Below are 17,502 nucleotides of genomic sequence, written 5' to 3' on the forward strand. Positions count from 1 at the left end.
GCACAAGTCCTACACAGCTCCAGTAGTGTCTTCCCACAAAGATGCTCAGTTTAACCCTTTGGCCAGAAAAAATCCCTGGTATATTACCAGGTATTTTACCTTCAAGGCTCAGTTTCAGCACAACAGGCACAGAGGAATCACCAGTCCTGCCTGAAGGATGAACCTCCAATAGTCACATTTTTACTGGAACTTTCTTGCATTTTGCAAGTGTTTTTTAAACAAGTTCCCTATTTTTATGTCTGTCTAGGTTTCAAGTTCAGGATTTTGCTGAAATAAATTAGATCCAATTAATGAAGAATTTGCTACCATGTGTCTCACAGTCATTCTCAAAAAACAAAACAAAAAACCCCTGAAACCTTTGTCAGCATGTTTTCTGCAGACATAAGAAAGTAATTTGGACAAGGTGATTCACTGTTTGTTCCTTTCCAGATGTAGTGTTCACTATAAAAAATAAAGGTCTTTGTTTTAAACGCCCTGCAAAACAACAGTAGCTGTTTTCACAGACTAAATTTTCTACTCCTTAAGAAATATTGATAAAGGAATCAAATTACCAAGACTCTCCTCAACTTCTTGTATCACATGCACAAAACTTCAGTAAGTTCAAACCACACCATTTAAATACAGAACATTATTTAAAATTAAGCACGTGCAAGAAGGAGTTCAACTAAGTCTGCAGTCTGACTAATTATTGCTAAGCAATTAATCGCTGAAGCTTGTCAGGTAAAAGCAGAACATTAAGTCAAAACATGATCATATTACATTTACAAATCTCAGGTACCACCCTGACTTTCTTATTTCCTTGGACCAGGTTTCATAGGACCTTGGTGCTTTCTGGTAATCCTGATATATCCATAGCTGACTTCAGAAGTGGCCCTAACTGGGACAGCTTTTCACAGAAGACCTTGGCAGGAAGAATACAACAGCAAAACATCCAAAAAAAGGCTTCTCAGTTTATATGGGGTTGTTACATGAGACTTTCTTCTGGGATGGGATATAGATCTAGAGCTGTCTCGTTCTTAATACCCAGGTTAATCATTGAGAACAGTACAAACAATGGTATTTAAATTAAGTAGAATAAACAGCAATTTTGAGTCACGCTGTTGCTCGCTCCCTTCTAACATGCTGTGTGCTGTGGCTGAACCATCCAACATCTGGACTGTGAATATAATGCTGCCAAAGCTGTACTTGGTGGTTGCCAAACTGTTGAGCCCACGTGTAGCTTCGCAGCTTGATATCCAGGGAGCCCAACTATGATTCCAATTCTGAAAAGTCACCAGGTCTATGGTTGCAATATGATTCAGCAGTTTGGAGGCAAGCCTTCTTAAGTTAAAAAAAAAAGAAAACGGTAACAAAAAAAGCCACAGCTGACCATATATGGCATACAACTAGCAAAGAAGCAAACTTCTTGAACACCTTCACAACAGAGCTCCACAACTTGACCAGATGGTACAAAAGATGATTTATCACAAGCATCGGGCTAAATTCTGCTCCCCCAATAACTGTGTAAACTCAGATGAACTCCACTAATTTCAGCGATACACAGCCTGCTTAAATATGAATGTATAGATGTTCCTCAACATGCCTCTTGCTGGCACTCTTTGAGATAAGCTTGAAGTCATTAACCAGGTAGAGAGCAGCATCCTTACAGAAGAATGCCTCCAGTGGTATTCCAGGAATTTAGCTACAGAGGTAGACTCATTCCCTACCACACAGATATACTTGATTTGTAAATGAATTAAGCATTGTGAATTGATCAGAGAAAGAAAAAAAAAAAACATGTTCTGCACACACACAGAATGCACTGGGAACCTCAGTCTTACATCAATTGCTCTGTGCACTCCAGGATCATTTACACATACATAAAAGATGACCATATCTTGCCAAAATTAGGTGTCTACTGGCCTGGTAGATGGAAGGGCTCAGCTGCTGATTTACATTGCAAAGCCTGTTTCTCAAACTTGTCTCCTTGCCTTCTAGCAGATATAAATAGCTAAAACATGACTTTTTTCTTCATTTACTGATTGTTCAGGTGGACCAGCACTGCACCAAGGCATGAAAGTCCTCAAAGCTCATCCTGTGCTGCTCATCCCTGCCTAGTCAGACAGACGAGACACCATCCTTCTGTGTGTATTGCCTTCATTTCTTTTGGTGATGATGCTTACTCTTCCTTTGCCAAGTAGAGTGGCTTGACTAATATTCTCTACTCCCAGAAAAATACATGCTCAGTCATTTGGGAAATTAAAAAAAAAAAAAAGGGGGTGAAATAAATGCTGCTCCAATTGAAGTTGAATGATTTGTTCAACACTACAAAATGTTGTTCTAGGAAAGCTTCCCTTTAATATAATAAATGCAACAAATGGAGTCCCCTTTTTTCTCATTCCCTTCTCTTTAATAGTAATTGAATGAAGTGGAGATTGTGAGGTAAAACCAAGCACATCTGGGTCAATTAGCATGGAAAGTCAATTCTTTAAAACCTGAAGGATGCCTCTGGGAATCGTGCACTTCACAGCACGAATCTCAGGGCAGTGCTGCACTCTCAGCAACTCAACTCAATTAAGCCATTACGTGGTTCTTTAAATCTGGGGATCCGGGGGAATTGGTTAATTGTCTGCTTGTCATAGTTCCTCCTCAGGGAGCATGTAAACGTCTTCTGTTTCTCCTATAGATGTGTGGTGCACGTAAGAACAATCCATTTTAGCTGACTTATTCAAAGCTTACTTCTCCCGTGGGAAAATTAATCTTCCACCTCAAACACTCAGAACAAAGCCCTCCAGTGGAAACAAACCATGCCATCAATGTGAAATAGGTTTTCAATGACTACAGTCGAATTTATATTTCCTTTTCCTTACAAGGCTCAACTATTTCTCCCTGCTTTCACTTGTTCCTAACTTTCACAACCAAACTTCTCAGGCCTGTGATAGAGTTTTACCATTCTCTGCAGCTATGGGCAGGCAGCTCTGACACACCCTTGGACTTACCTAATGCACCGTAAGTCACCCGCTGACTTTACAGTCAGCAGAGCCCCAGCAAGCCATCTAAACATTTATGAAGTGCTTAACTCCATGTACAGGGCTGAGTGCCTCCAAAGGATAACTCATCCCACATCCATAGTTGAGCAGAATGGCACATCAGGGGATTGTGAGCTGTTCTGGATTCACCAAACTGAGAGATCTACTAAAGAGCTCTTTAACAGCCAGCCTAAGGCAGACATTCCACTTTTAGACAACAAAATTAGTGAGCTTAATCCCACCTACATCTCCTCACTGCTGTGACTGTGACAACCACTCGGGAAAGACAGACTGCTGTCCCTGTTTCACCACACCACATCAGTGAGTTCCTCCTCATGTGCACACAAGCAGCTGCTTTCACTCTTCTTTTGCTCCATGTTTCAGACTGCTAAACATCCAAAATCTCTAGCTGGCCTCAGCGGGAGATGGTTGCTGGGTGCTCGGGATTGTGGAAACAAGCCATCCCATTTAGCCCCTAAATATGGATTTAGAAGGCTAACTTTAGCTTCAGATTTTTTTTAAACTTGGCATGGTATTAAAATCCATCCATGGGGCGAGTTAATTTTTTACCATCAAAGAGTAGTAAAACAACTTCTCCAAGGTCATGCAGCAGGATGACTAGGATTAGAATGCCACAAATTCCATGTGTTATAACCAGAAAATTATTCTGTTTCCTAAATGCAACATAATTGGGATACAGTCTGATAAATGGAGACTGAGTAAGCCACACTAAATCTACTGATGTGTTCTGCAAAGTCTGGATGCATCCCCAACCCTAGCTATGAAAGGAAATGTAATTATGGTAATGAGAAAGTGCAGTCCACCCATCATTTGGGTTACCACACACATACGTAACCGATTCCAAATATAGAACTGCAGCAATGTCTCCTACACTCTTATCTCCCATTGGATCCCTTTTCCTTAAGTTATACACTTGCCATCTTTTCCTCTGACAGGAGAAACAATCTATTTTGGTGTATGCACAGCAGCTGAAGGGCTATCACATCCGTCAGGACACGGGGAACAGCTGCTGGACGTTCACCAGAGAGCTGCCTTTGGGGGCAGACACCTTCCCTTGCCCACATAGATGTAACCAGTGTTTGCTCAGGCGCAATGCTGGGGACGAAGGAGGGAAGCTAAGCCTGAGGAAGAACGTTCAAGGAGGAGAGGAAGATCAAGAAGCCAGAGAATTTTATAAAGCACCCTTGTGTTTTGAAACCTATGCCAATTTTAAAAATGAGGGGTATGTCTCTTAGTGCAGTCTAAGCCATGAATGCAAGGTAGTGTAGAGATTCAGAAGCCTTATTTAAACATCCTAGTTTGGCTCCAGAGGAGCGGAACAGCATAGCACACAGTCCAGGGTAACTTACACAGCTCTGCCATGGCAGTTTAGACCAGTCAGAGCCTCAGGTGTATAAAGGTCTCTGTACAGCGGTGACCTCAGCATGCATCACTCACTTGGTTTACATCATCTGGAGGACGTGTCTTCACGGGTGGTGCAATGTGTGAGTGTAACTTAAAAATTTCAGCTGTGGCTCCAGAGTACGTGCAAGGGATCCTGATGACAAACATTCTGGCTCTCCTGCCTGTCTGCAATCCAGGGACATAATGCCAGACACTTTTCCTCCTGTGGTGGACCGGCATGTACTTATTTTTGTGCACCTCAGCTTGCCATGGTTACGAAAGAGAGAGGAAATATTTTATTAATTTTCATCTCCTAAACCAGAGTGTGGCAGATAGCTAGACTTCCAGTTCCACCAAGTTTCTGCAGGAAAAGGAGAAATGGGTCATTGTCAGGTGTTTATAAAGGTATTCGGAGGTATCTAAAGCTGAAAAACTGTTCTGAGTCTAACTTGAAAATATTAGTATCTTTAGGCTGTCATGCCTAGATGTTTGTCCTGAGTTAAGGATATAGCAGCTATAGCAGAGACAGCAGGAAGAATTAGAGAACTGGATTGTGACCTGCACATCCCCACACAAGGCTTCTTGGAAGTGCCTTGTGCTAAGCAACAGCATGTCACAGCAAAGTAATCCCAGAACACGGCAGCCAGTCCCAGTGCGCTGGTCACAGCTCCACCAGCATTCAGTGCTTTCGGACACAGAGACACATCAGGGCTTGAAGGGACTCTCTGTCCACTTTCCACCCACAATGTTAGCAGCACCACAGCTCTGTTCTCAGTTAAAATAACACTAAATGTACGTGCATCTGGACCAATTGTCAGGGTGTTGTAGATTCAAGATACTTTAATTTCCTTCTTAGAAAACAAAGGAAGAGAAAAATCAGCAAACTGCCTCTTATACCCTCTGTCTTTCTTATTGCCTGGAATGAACAAAGATGGTGCCTGATAAGCCATAGATGGAAGAAGAAAAATAGGGAAGCACTAGAGCAATCCCAGTAACTTCAATCCAGTCAAGTCAACAGCAACTTGAAAGCTTTCTGGATGCTCCGCAACCCACACACAAGAGTTCCTCCAGTCCACTTTCTGCTACCAATATATCTGCATCCCAAAGTTAACACAGAAAGAGGCCAGTAGAGGCTGAATTGCTTCCTGGCATAAGGTAGCGTGGACTCTACAGTTGAATATACACGATATACCATTTGAGGAAGGGACAGAATATTGAACGGCAACTGTATGTACCATAGCCAGTGCCTGACTGCCCTGCATGTCCTTTGCTGTAGCCTGCTGAACTGGTTCAGAGATTATGTGAGATGCTGCTGCCATGTTTATGTTGGCTTCACTTTGATGCAAGTGACTACATGAAATGTCACACATGCGCACACAGGCACACGCACACCCCAAAGACAGGCCTTCTTCCAGGGCTGTCAGCAGCACCTTTAAAAAGCTGTATATGCACCTTAAAAAAAAAAAAAAAAAGAAAAAAAAGCCATTTTGAAGAACTAATTTTTCTTACCTTTCTTCAGAAAGAACTCTAGCACCCTCCAACACTCAGGGCAGCACAAAACCTGGTATGTTCGTCTTGGTATTTCAAGCACATACACACATATGAACATACATGCACACACTTATGCAGACCCAAAACTCTCTCCCCAGGAACGTGGGCTTCCCTTTTCAGGTACGTACCAGTAGGAATGCATACACTGAAGAAACAGAGGCAGAAAAATCATATTTTTCACACAGCTGTTTATTCTGCTTGCAGGAGTTCCTTTTCCAGCCACAGGCAAGGGTGGAATCCAGAGAAGCCAAAGGCAGTTGAGGCGGGATGTAAATGAGACCACACCTTCCAGACACACTCCAATCATAAGGGAAGAGCATGGATGTAAATAAAACCACACCTTTGCTGGACCAGCCTTCTCTTCTAACGTAAAACAGTTTCCATGTAAATAAGGCCACTCCTTTGGATGATCTGCCTATTTCCATTTGTGAGGAGAGGCATGTAGGCAAGGCCAAGCCCTTTCACAAACTCTTAAGTAAAACTTTGAGAGGATTATAAGTTTTGCCCTTGTCTGGCTCAGAGAAGAGTAGTTCCTTCTTTGGAAAGAACTTTATTGTTCAGAGTGGGATCTGATGAGCCAGCACATATCTTTCCTCAGTCTCCCTGTCAGGCACTGAAGACTGCGTTATGAACAAACTGCTCACAGAACATGGATACACATTTTAACGTGCAACTTTTACCTTGCACTGATAAGCCTTTACGCTGACATTAGATGGGTGCCTTCCTTTCAGCTGGGCAGAATTTAAAAATGCAGCAATGGAAATAGTGAGATCCTTCTGCATTTTCTCCATTTTTCTCTTATATCCTTCTTTCCACATGCACATCCAAATCTGATTTCAAGATTTCCAACCCAGATCAAATGCAAGAGGCTTGTCCCAAAAGGTAAAGAACTAAACTGCATCCAGGCTTCAGCATAACTTTTTCCAGATGTCAGAGCTCACTATAATCATCATCAATTTTGGTTTGGGTCAACAAGCAACATAAGTGTCAGTAAAATCTTACTATCACTGAGAGTCTTTAGCTACTTGGAAACACTTCAGATGTCTAGGTTAGGAAGACAAACAACTTGAAGGCATTCTGAGGGAAAAAACACAGTTCTCATCTATACTCCTCACATGAAGAAAGTCCTGGAGGAATGAAAAAGGCAGACTCAGTTTCCTAGAACAAGATACATGAGACAGAGTGAAAGTGCTTACAGTGGCACACACTTTAGCCAGAAAGGTGGTTTTTAATAAAATTGGGAAATGGTGTACTGCATTCCCACAGAAATGGTGGAAACACAGATGTTGTCCCAGTTTAGGAAAAAAAAATTGTCCACATTTTTGATGTTTGCACCAAAGGAAAAAATGCTGCTTTGAAGGAAGACTACTAGAGGAAACCAATATTATCATGGCTGCCATCAGTGATACAGGAGGCCAGGATCTGTCAACATTTTCTTTATAAATCCATCTTTCAAGAGAGTCTAAATAGGCTTTAAATAACTATAGTTGGGACCAAAATCTGGATTGTGAGATCCCTGGAAACAAATCTGCATCTGGCTGTTTACAAAATTCTAGTCTAGAGAGATCGTGAGAGCGGAAGAGGGATAACTTCTAGTGGTTAAAGGTATCTATCTTGTTTGTGCTGCTAATCAGTGATCAGCAACCAAAAAGGATGTTTGGAATCTGTGCTGATGAACACCCAGAAGTATGCATGCACATTTAGCCATCTCCTCCAGCATTTTCTTCTTAAACATAACACAGGCTGCCTTGTGATATATCTGGAGCTCACAGTTCCAGAGATATCCTGGACAAAACTCAGCAAGAACCACAGCAGGAAAAGAAAGATTCACAAACAATCTTGATTTTTAGAAAAGAATTATTTCATGCCCAGGCTTAAAACTAAGTTATGTCTAAAACACAATTATTATAATAATTCAATGAACCAGCTCATTAGGCTTAAAGAGTAGCACTCAAACAAAACCATATATACAGTTTTCCTTGTCTGAGCCAGTCCCCCAAAAGTGCCTACCTACCCTAAAGCTGTACACTTTAATGAGAGACAGAAAGGAAGTAAAATGAAAAATGGAGTCATAGGACAGGTCTGATCAAGCAGATTTTTCATTTAATGGACTGAGTATACCAATTTCCATCCACCTCTCCTGCCTCACTGCACTGTTCAGTGGCCCTGGCCCTCTCAAACACTTGTAGCATGTTCCAGCTATTTGTCTCTACAGCTTCCTTCAACTTACATAGCTGTAAAAAGGGTGAAGTCCATTAACGTTTTGCTTTACCAGGCTAATTAGGTGTTGGGCAGAATAGCAACTGGTCCTGGTTCAAAACCCACCATGGTCTGCTCTTGCAGTAACTGCTCCACACGTTTTTCTGCTCTACAGTTTGTTGAACTTACCCCTCAGCATTTTACTTTCTTGTTATTTCTGCTCCAGTTTATGCCATGCACCTCTTCTTCCTCAGTCTTCCTTTCAACAGCAACACCCCTAAAGTAAACCACCTTACCTGCACTCTGAGGAAATATCCATCCCAGGTTATTGGTTCTCCCCTATTTTACCAGATTTTACAAGCTCTTTTGCACAAACCTGCTCTTAATCTGTGTGGCACAATTGGCAAAATCTGGACCCAAGAATGGTCTCTTCACACAGAAGCCGTGTTTTACTGGGCATTCCTGCAACACTGCACACAACTGGTATCCTTTGCACATTAGTTTACTATTAAAAATATCTAACCCCATCAATTATGCCTCAAACCTACTAGTTCAACAAATTATATAAATCCCTTACATTTTAATTAGCTTATTAGCTAGATCTTTTAGGAAGATGCTCTCTTAAACTCTTAGGCTTACCACAGAATTCTTTTGTGGACCAAATCTATATAACAGTATCTGAGAGAAACTTTGAAACAATATATTACAAGAGAGAAGCTGCAGTTGGTGAGAGACCAATAAACACACTGTAAATTCTGAGGGTTTTCACAAGAAACACTGAGTCGTGAATGACTATTCCAGAAATGGAAAAATAGAGAGCCTCTTGACATCCGAATAGGGTGAGCAGGCAGTGGTCCAACAAACAAATCAGAAGTGGAAAGAGAAAAAAATGACTTTTTGGATCCAAATAGTTTCAAAAATGAAAACAGGGATTAAAAAACAAGAATTAAAACGTGGGAAGCTGAAGTCTATTCCCATATTTTATTGCGCCACTTGAAAGAAAGCTAAATGCTGGCTCTGTCCTGATGAGAAGCAATATCCTCTGTTTTTCTGCCAATTTTAGATAAGACTCGCTGTCAAAAATGAGGTTTAAAATAGGATGGGATTTAAATCAGTGCACAGATAGAGAGGTCATGCTGCTGCTTCTTCTTTCATTAAATGCAGGGGTGGCTTTCCTAACCTGTGTACTCTGGAGGTGGCAGACCAGGTAGATAAGACTCTCCCCTCAGCTCTTCCCCATGCCACTCTGCAAAGCAGGGAGTCCACAAGGACAGCTGCTGGTGACACTGACAAGTGCTGAATGCTACTGCCAGTGGCTGTGAAAGGCAGGAAAAGCCCCTGAAGGAATAACCTGCAGCAGCCCTCTGCCCTGCAGGCACTAGCAACGAAGTCCACACTAGAGCCCTCTGAAAATGTCTCTGGCACATCACCCTTCTGGGCCATGCTTGAAGGCTTATGGCAGAAACCCAAATATTACTAGTTTGGAGAGCTGTTCAGTGTTAGAACACTTAGATTAAACTCAAGAAACACAAAATGGTCCTGAAGCAGCTGTGAGGGGAGGTAAGGTCCTTGTATGTGAGGGCCATCAGAAAACAGTTTGGTACCCTCGGGTCTCCAAAGAAGATCTTACCAGACTCAATCCCTGCAGCTGTGCCTCAGAAACTCCCCCTGCAACTCCAGCAGAGAAAAAGCATGACAAACAACTACTGTTTCTTTACAGGTAGCAAAGCTTCCACCCACACTGCCAACTAAACTCCACACTCAAGTACAGGACTCACGTGAAAGCACAGAAAATGCAGAATGATGGCTGAAGGGCTCCAAGGCAGCCCTCAGTGATTGATCCCTACCTGCTGGACTCACTGGCCTGTACCCAACACTGACCCTTTGAACTGCCTAACCTAGGGCTCTGTACTGCAGACACTCAGAGTGGGATTTGGTTTAGGAACAGCTACAGTGACAGAAAATGGTAAAACTGCATTACCAAATTTGCTTTTACATAATAGGTTTTCATGAGTCTAAAGAAATCTTAGAGTATTTTTAAGTGTTCCCTGATGTGGGCCAGAAAAAGTTTTTTCTGCTCTTTGAAGAACACTGGGTTTCCAAGCATGTCTTCAGCCCTACTTACAGTGATAGACATTAAAAAAATGTCACTCAAAGTGAAAATTTTAAAAGTGTTTTTGAAGAAAATCAAGACCAGTAGGTCATTAACACAAAGAGGATTTGAAATCCATTCCCCCAACATTTCTCCCTTCCAAAATCAAACCAAATCATTGACATGTTTCAGAACAAAAGAATTCCGATTTTTTTCTCAGCTTCATTTTGCTGAAAATCAACACAAGAAATGCACAGAATCTATTTCATCAGGATTTCTCTTTCTAATGAAAACAAATTTCAATCAAAGCTCCCCAGTTGTCCTAGAAACTTAAGAAGAAAAGACTAGAAATGTTCCTGGTGTCTTTGTCTCTCAGTTGAGAAAATCATAGGCTCTATAAACTGCATAAGATAGATGAACAGATAGGCAAGCAGATGCTCACAATTTTGAAGACACACCAAAAAAATAGTCCTGGAATACTGAAGGGGATTTTCATAGCCTGTCTGTAGTTCTGACTGGTTTTCCAATTGGAAAACAAATATCTAATTGCCTTATATACTCTTAAAAAAAAATATCCTGTCATTATTTTAAAGTGTGTTGATCATAGTTTATTTTTAGATCTGACAAACCACAGAAACATCTCCAAAAATATTCTAAAGAAACCCAGTGACCTTTCCAGCTTGGAAAGCAGAGCTGTTTTAACAGCATCCTCCAAGCTATGGTACAGGCTAAGCAAATCTGTAAGACCCCTTGATGGCCTTCCCAAAAGTCTTCCACATTCACCTATACACTGTTTTATGAAAACTTGTCACCTAGGCTAGCAAAGGTAGTCTTAATTATCAGCCCATACTCAGAAGCAGAGCAAGGAGTCACCGACTGAGGAGGAGAGCATTGCTCTAGAGACAGAAAAAGATGCTCGTGGGAACATGGGCTGCAGTGGTGAAGAGCGACAGCCAGCTTCGTGTCTATGCTCGAGAGGATGCAGTTCACTGAACACACAGGCAAAATGAGGAAAGGTGGTGAAAAGGCACTGGAACTCAATCGGGGAAAATGATGGTCAGGAAAAGGAGAAAGCTTCCAAAATGAGCGGGGATTTGATGCACAAATGATGCAAAAGTAAGTGAATATTTTGCAAGGTGCAAAGGGCAGAGGCAGGCAGGGAAGAAAGTTTTACCCCTCATGCTCTGGGGATGACATGTTACAGCTGGTCAGGCAGAGTGTCACTACTGCCCCATGGTCAATCTGCTGAAGCTATCTACAGCTGGGTGCTGTATTATGTCTAGCAATTATCTCCTCCCTACACCTACTTACAAATTCAAAACTTTCTTCCAAGCAAGTGCAGTCATCACGCAAGAGGATCACCCTAGGTCTTTTCACCAGAAGTGTCCCAGTATCAACTCTTCACAAAAATTCTGGGCACTCTACTCTCTCAACCTGGGGAATTTTTTTCTCTCCAGCTTTCCTGTTATTCCCATCTTAATTGTCCCCAAAACTCTAATGCATTGGTTCACTTATTCTAGGATTATCAAATATGTTTTAACTCCTGCAACTATGTTCCTGCTTAGCTTTCTTGATAAGTATCTGTAGAAGAGAACATCTTGTTACCTTGGTGCTTTTTTTTTTTTTTCATATTAATATTTTCTTTTTTAATGATTAAATAATGAGAATGTACTGTTCTGTGTTTGCCTGAAGCAAAAGCAGGAAAAATTAAGGAATTTTGAGTGAAAACATAACTTTGGCATGATTTGATCTGGTGGCCTTCAAGAAATAAAAATTAGACACCTCATCTATTCACCTAATTTTACTTGAAATACAGCATGTGTGGGGGTTTTTTTATTATTATAATAAAATGTCACAAGTGCACAAGGAATCAGCTCTGGACACAACGTAAAATCAAGACTCTGCAGGAACAAACCTGTCACCTCTAGCAGCAGACACACATCTATTCCTTTTCAACTAGAAGAATGATTCAATTACACTACAGCGACTATGCTGTCCATTCATCCTAAACCACAATGAAGAGTCAAAACAGAAAGGCTGACACATCAAGTAGAAGTGTTGGACTCAAAAAAGATTGCTGTAAGTTCCCTCAAAGTTACTTACTCTCTTTTTCTTTTCTCTCCTGAAAAGAATAAAGTGATGAAAATGGAAAACCCGTAGAAACTGGAATTACAAAGCACCTAATGCTGGTTTTGCTCTTGGTTTTGTCTTTGTACATGTATTGATTCTTCAAATGTTACAAAACACACGCCATGTCCAGAATTAATATCTATATCTTAACACAGTGTTTTGTAAAAGCACTCTGACAGGGTCTAGGTTTTGTGACACTGTGACACTGACTCAGGTCAGTGTTCTCCAGGGTTTTATTACTGCAAGAGTCAGGGTGAGTGCAGTAAACTGTGGTACAAGCTTCACTATGCTTCTGACTTTAATCCCTTCTATAACTAAGGGAAAAATTAAAAGTTGCTCTGAATTTATTTAATTTTATCATTTTCTGTTTGCATTTTTATGTTAGGTTAACTTTCCGAATTTGCAACAACCACCCTAAATAAAAACAAGAACCTGAGGTTTAGGCATAAGTTTGGAAAACGTATATATATTTTTTTAATCTTAGATGTTTATTGTTGAGCAAAACCAGCCTTGCATTCTTTGAGAATTTCACTATACTTAACAAAGTTCCACTCAAACCTAGGCACATTACCTCCAAAAAGCATAAGCAAATTCCTTATGTCTTATTTGGAAATTGGACCAATAATTCTCTCTTTTTTGTGTCTGTTAAGAACAAGGTTGTGGAGCAGGCACTGAATTTATCAATATGCTAAACACAAAGAACATGGATTTCGCTCAGGCTCCTTTTGATGATAGTTCAAAAGTCCAGGGATCCCAGATATACAAAATGCACAAAAAAATGTTACCCAAATAATGGTTTTTCTTCCCAACCCATTTTTGCCATTAAAACCAAAAGCAAAGACTTGCCTGCCATATTCTCCTCTGTATTCTAAAATAACACGTTTAGCATGTATTACTGTTATTTCTCATGATAGGTTACAGAAGCGTGTGTTTCTCCTTTAATTCTTCCTTCATTCTCACTTACTCTACCTCGTTACAGATCTGTGCACTCAGATCCTGAGGACTTATAAAAGAAAATGTGCCTGATTCACTCCTTTCAGTTGTTCTCTTCATCATTAACAAGTTCCTGAAAATTATTTCGTTCTTTCCCAAAAATTGTTGACTAGGTTGTGCAGTGATAAAACTCCCTAACACAGACCCAAAAAGCAAGAAACTTGTAGTGTCTCCACTGTACCCCTCAATGCGGCTTGGTCCTGAGTGGAGCAGGGCAAGAGAAAACAAGGACTGGCTTCCATAGGTGTGGAAAACAGGAGCACCCAGACTTCACTGCAGACACCTCTCTCTTCTTCTGGAAAATTAGTTTTCCCGTGGTTGAACTGACCTGAGCACGGTTTCTTGGTGGTGAAATACTGTAAAGGCAGTGGGAAGGAAGCTGCCAAGCCCACCTCATCCTTGGCTGCTTCACCTACACCACTCTCCTCACACACCATTTTCTCCACTTCCTCCGTTCCACCCCACTCCACCGCAACACTTCCCACAAAAACACATATGCACCTCTCTCTTCAGCCCTGTTTAGCCTTTCCCACTCAGCACCTTGGCTGGTTTTCTCTGGGGACATGCTCAAATACAGCACATGGGTGAGAAGCTAACAGGAGTGGTAAGTCCCTTTCCACCCTCTTGTATTACTCCAAAATCCAAGCCCACTCCTTCAACTCCCGCTCTTACAATCCCCATCTCTGGCCCCATCCCTCCCCTGCAGAACTGTACCAAATCCACTGGCAGGGCAGGATGGTGGCTGACAGCTGTGCTAGTGCTTCAGACCGTGCATTGCAAGAGCAGTTGTGGTCACACAAGGGAGAAGAGAGCAAGCCCGCAGCCAGGGCCAAGGCGCGAGGAACACATCCCCCTTCCCCATCCTGGCTGCATAGGGCCCATAGAGAGTCCAGTTACTCATCATGAAGCAGACAGGGTGGATTTCACCAACACTAACAGTCCCACAAAAACAACCCTTTTCTATCAAGTTGGCAGAACTTTTCCTCACTGTGTCCTCTGCCTTGCCTCTGCCTAGCATTTTTTCTTCATTAGCCAATAGCCTAATGTGGGAAAAGCCTTTTGTCAGACGGGCAGGGATTTTGCAAGTACTTTACAACTCCCACATGTCATCTTCCCTCCTGAGGCAGGAAAACAATTCGGTCACATTCTCCTTACATCTGGACAGAAAAGCTGGTAGGAATGAATAAGAAAAACAGCGCGGTTTTGCAAAGCGGTGAACTATTCAGCTTGTCCCAGCTCCTTTCTCCAACCAACCCTTTCATTCCTAGAACATCCACTCCTCTTTTGCCCCTGCTTTTCTCGCCGTGAGAGACTGGCCAGGGTACACACAAATACAGCACTTGCCTCAGTGGCTTCTTGGGCAGCACAGTCCTTTCCAAACTTCTACTCCCCCCTGTGGCAGCTTGATGGCAAAAAAGAAATAGCTCATTTCCCAAGTCTTATACTCCACCGTCACTCTTTGGAAGCCCTTGATCAAGAAAAATAAAGATATATGAAGGCCTAGGTGAGGTATCACTGAATTTAAGAAGGTAAAATAGGAAAACTGTTCCCAGGGAATTTGAAAATCAACCCTCTTTATCTTGTGAGTGACATAAGGAGGATAGTTCATATATGGTTTTAAAACTCACCTGAAATTTTTATTACAAAGTTTGTAACTCACAGAGGAACAATGTTTAGGACAGATTTAAGATTTTCAAATACCTTGCAAAGCTTAGGCAATAAAAAAAGGCAGTTGATGAACTGTTTTTCATCCCATGTCATAATTGAATCTTAAATAATCATACAGATCTGCCATGCTATTAAGGTTAGGCTTTTCCACAAGATCCACCCTGGATAGCTTCCTCACAAGAAACGCACCACAAATAACTTCTTAGGCTCAATCTTCACAATGACCCCATTGTCCAAAATGGCCAAAACAAACATCATACAGTAAAAATCTAACCTTGATTTCTATTTAAAACCCTTTAATAAAAGGGTTATAAACGGAGTAATATGCTCAGAAACACTTGCTGTTAGTGAGAGTCCTACCACTTTTACAACATCATGCTTATTACTTAAAAGCCACCCATCAATAAGACATCTGTAGCAACATGGTTGTAAACTCTAGACCTGGGACTATTGATGTTTAAAACAACTGGGTTTCCTCAATTAGTTCCTACAGGAAATCAAAATATTTTAAACATGTCCCCACTTCCCTAACAATGCACATTTCTTGGAGTATCTGCTTTTCTCGTCTCCATGTGAAAAATGGTCTGACAGAGAATTTCCCACCAACACCAGAGGGATTAGCAGTCGAAGATGTTTTTCAGACCTGGCCCAGTAGTTGCTAAACTTCACACACATCCGTGGGTCAATAAGGAAGCCACCTTGGCTGTTGTAGGTTACATCCTAGTTTCCCTGCCTGCGTCACTTGTACAGATGTATTTACACAGGTCACATACCACACATCACTTGCTGAAAAAACAGACAGCCAAGCTGGCAGCTGAACCATGGGGAACCATTTTCCTGAAAAATCATCCAATCTCCAAAATCAGTGCCAATGCATTGAGGACATTATGTTGCTTTGCAGGTCAGCCGATGCAGCGTGCTTATGAAGTCCTGCAGAGGCATTACAGACCTACACAATAAGCCAATTCCTCCGTTTTCTCTGGAAGGAATTTGCTAACAGAAAGGCCCACTACACCAAGGTCAGTGAACTGAGGTTGCATCAAAAATGGGGGGCACATTTCTCTCTTTTCTTTTCTTCCCAAAGAAACCACTATTTGTCACCCATGCATGTACAAGTATTGACCCTATCCTATGAGACAACATGGAAAATGTATCCCACATGATTCTCCCCAGGCCTCTACTCCACAGCAGCTACAATATAAATTAAGAGATCACATAGTTTATGGCAAATCAAACTGCATTTGTTAAGGGAAGTCCCTAATTTGGTCAAATCTTTAATTAAACATCGATGGCTCATCTTGGGGCAAAAAAACCCACAAACCCTCGAAAGTTACACTGACATCTCCTGAAAAAAGAAGACTGAAAAACTGAAAACAAGATCACATGCATTGTAGACTAAGCAGATCTGATTCATTCCTGCCCACATAATCCACGACAGAGTGGGAGGAAGTGTTCATCCAGCTGTTTTCCACGTGGTTCCTCTGAAAATCTCAAAAGGATTTCTGGTTCATGTTCTGAGTCAGTCCCTGGCCACATTTCCTCTCCAGCCAGCAACACTAACTTTTTATGAATTGTTAACCATTTATGGGACAATTGTCAAAGGAGTGGTTAGTAACTCACTGCAGTCCTATACCAGCTGACTTACTATAGCAAGAGCTTGCGAACCTCAGTCAAATCAGAGAAATAAACAAGTGAAAGCCTCCTCCCTCCATGAGCTGCGGAAGGGCTCTACATTTCCCCACAAAAACCCAGGACACAGCCAGCCTCCTCACACATGTAGTGAATGCTGCTCCTACAGTGGTTTTAAGACCAGATCTATGGCAAATTTTTCAGAATAAAATCAGATAAACTGAATCTGAGGCTCAGTAGGTAAAGGACATTTGACTTCACACTACTTATAATCTCACTTTCATACAAATAGTTTTACATGTGCTTTGAATACCCGTTTACATTATTGTACTTCCAGTAATCACTTTGCTGGTTTAAGACCACACACATTCACAAAAACTCCAGTTACTTTTTAAGGATAAAGCCAGGTGCTTAAAGCAGCATTCTCAATGACTCTAGAAGTAACGAAATATTGCACGTTAACACATAAAGAATGACATTACAGAAAGGAACAAAACTCAGATCTGCAAATGGGAATTGCACCTGATGATTTTGCTTTAGCCCAATGGACTTGGACTTTTCAAGTCCCAGTATTTTGATGGCTAACAGTGAATTTAGTGAACTGCCCAACTGATGCTAGCAGAGAATCTGAACCAGTATCTTGAGGGATTTGGACTAGGTCCACCAGTTCGGCAGCAAGTATTTCTACAGGCCCTAAGATATCCACTGCCTCTCCCCGCCTTCTTATTCTGGTTCACTTTGGAGAAGAGCTAATGGTTCTCATTAGTAAGATTAGCTGACATGAATTGTCACAGCTACAAGGTGAACAGCTTTGTATCAGTCTAACCA

This window comes from Aphelocoma coerulescens, chromosome 3 (genome assembly GCF_041296385.1).
Source record: "Aphelocoma coerulescens isolate FSJ_1873_10779 chromosome 3, UR_Acoe_1.0, whole genome shotgun sequence".
NCBI lineage: Eukaryota > Metazoa > Chordata > Aves > Passeriformes > Corvidae > Aphelocoma > Aphelocoma coerulescens.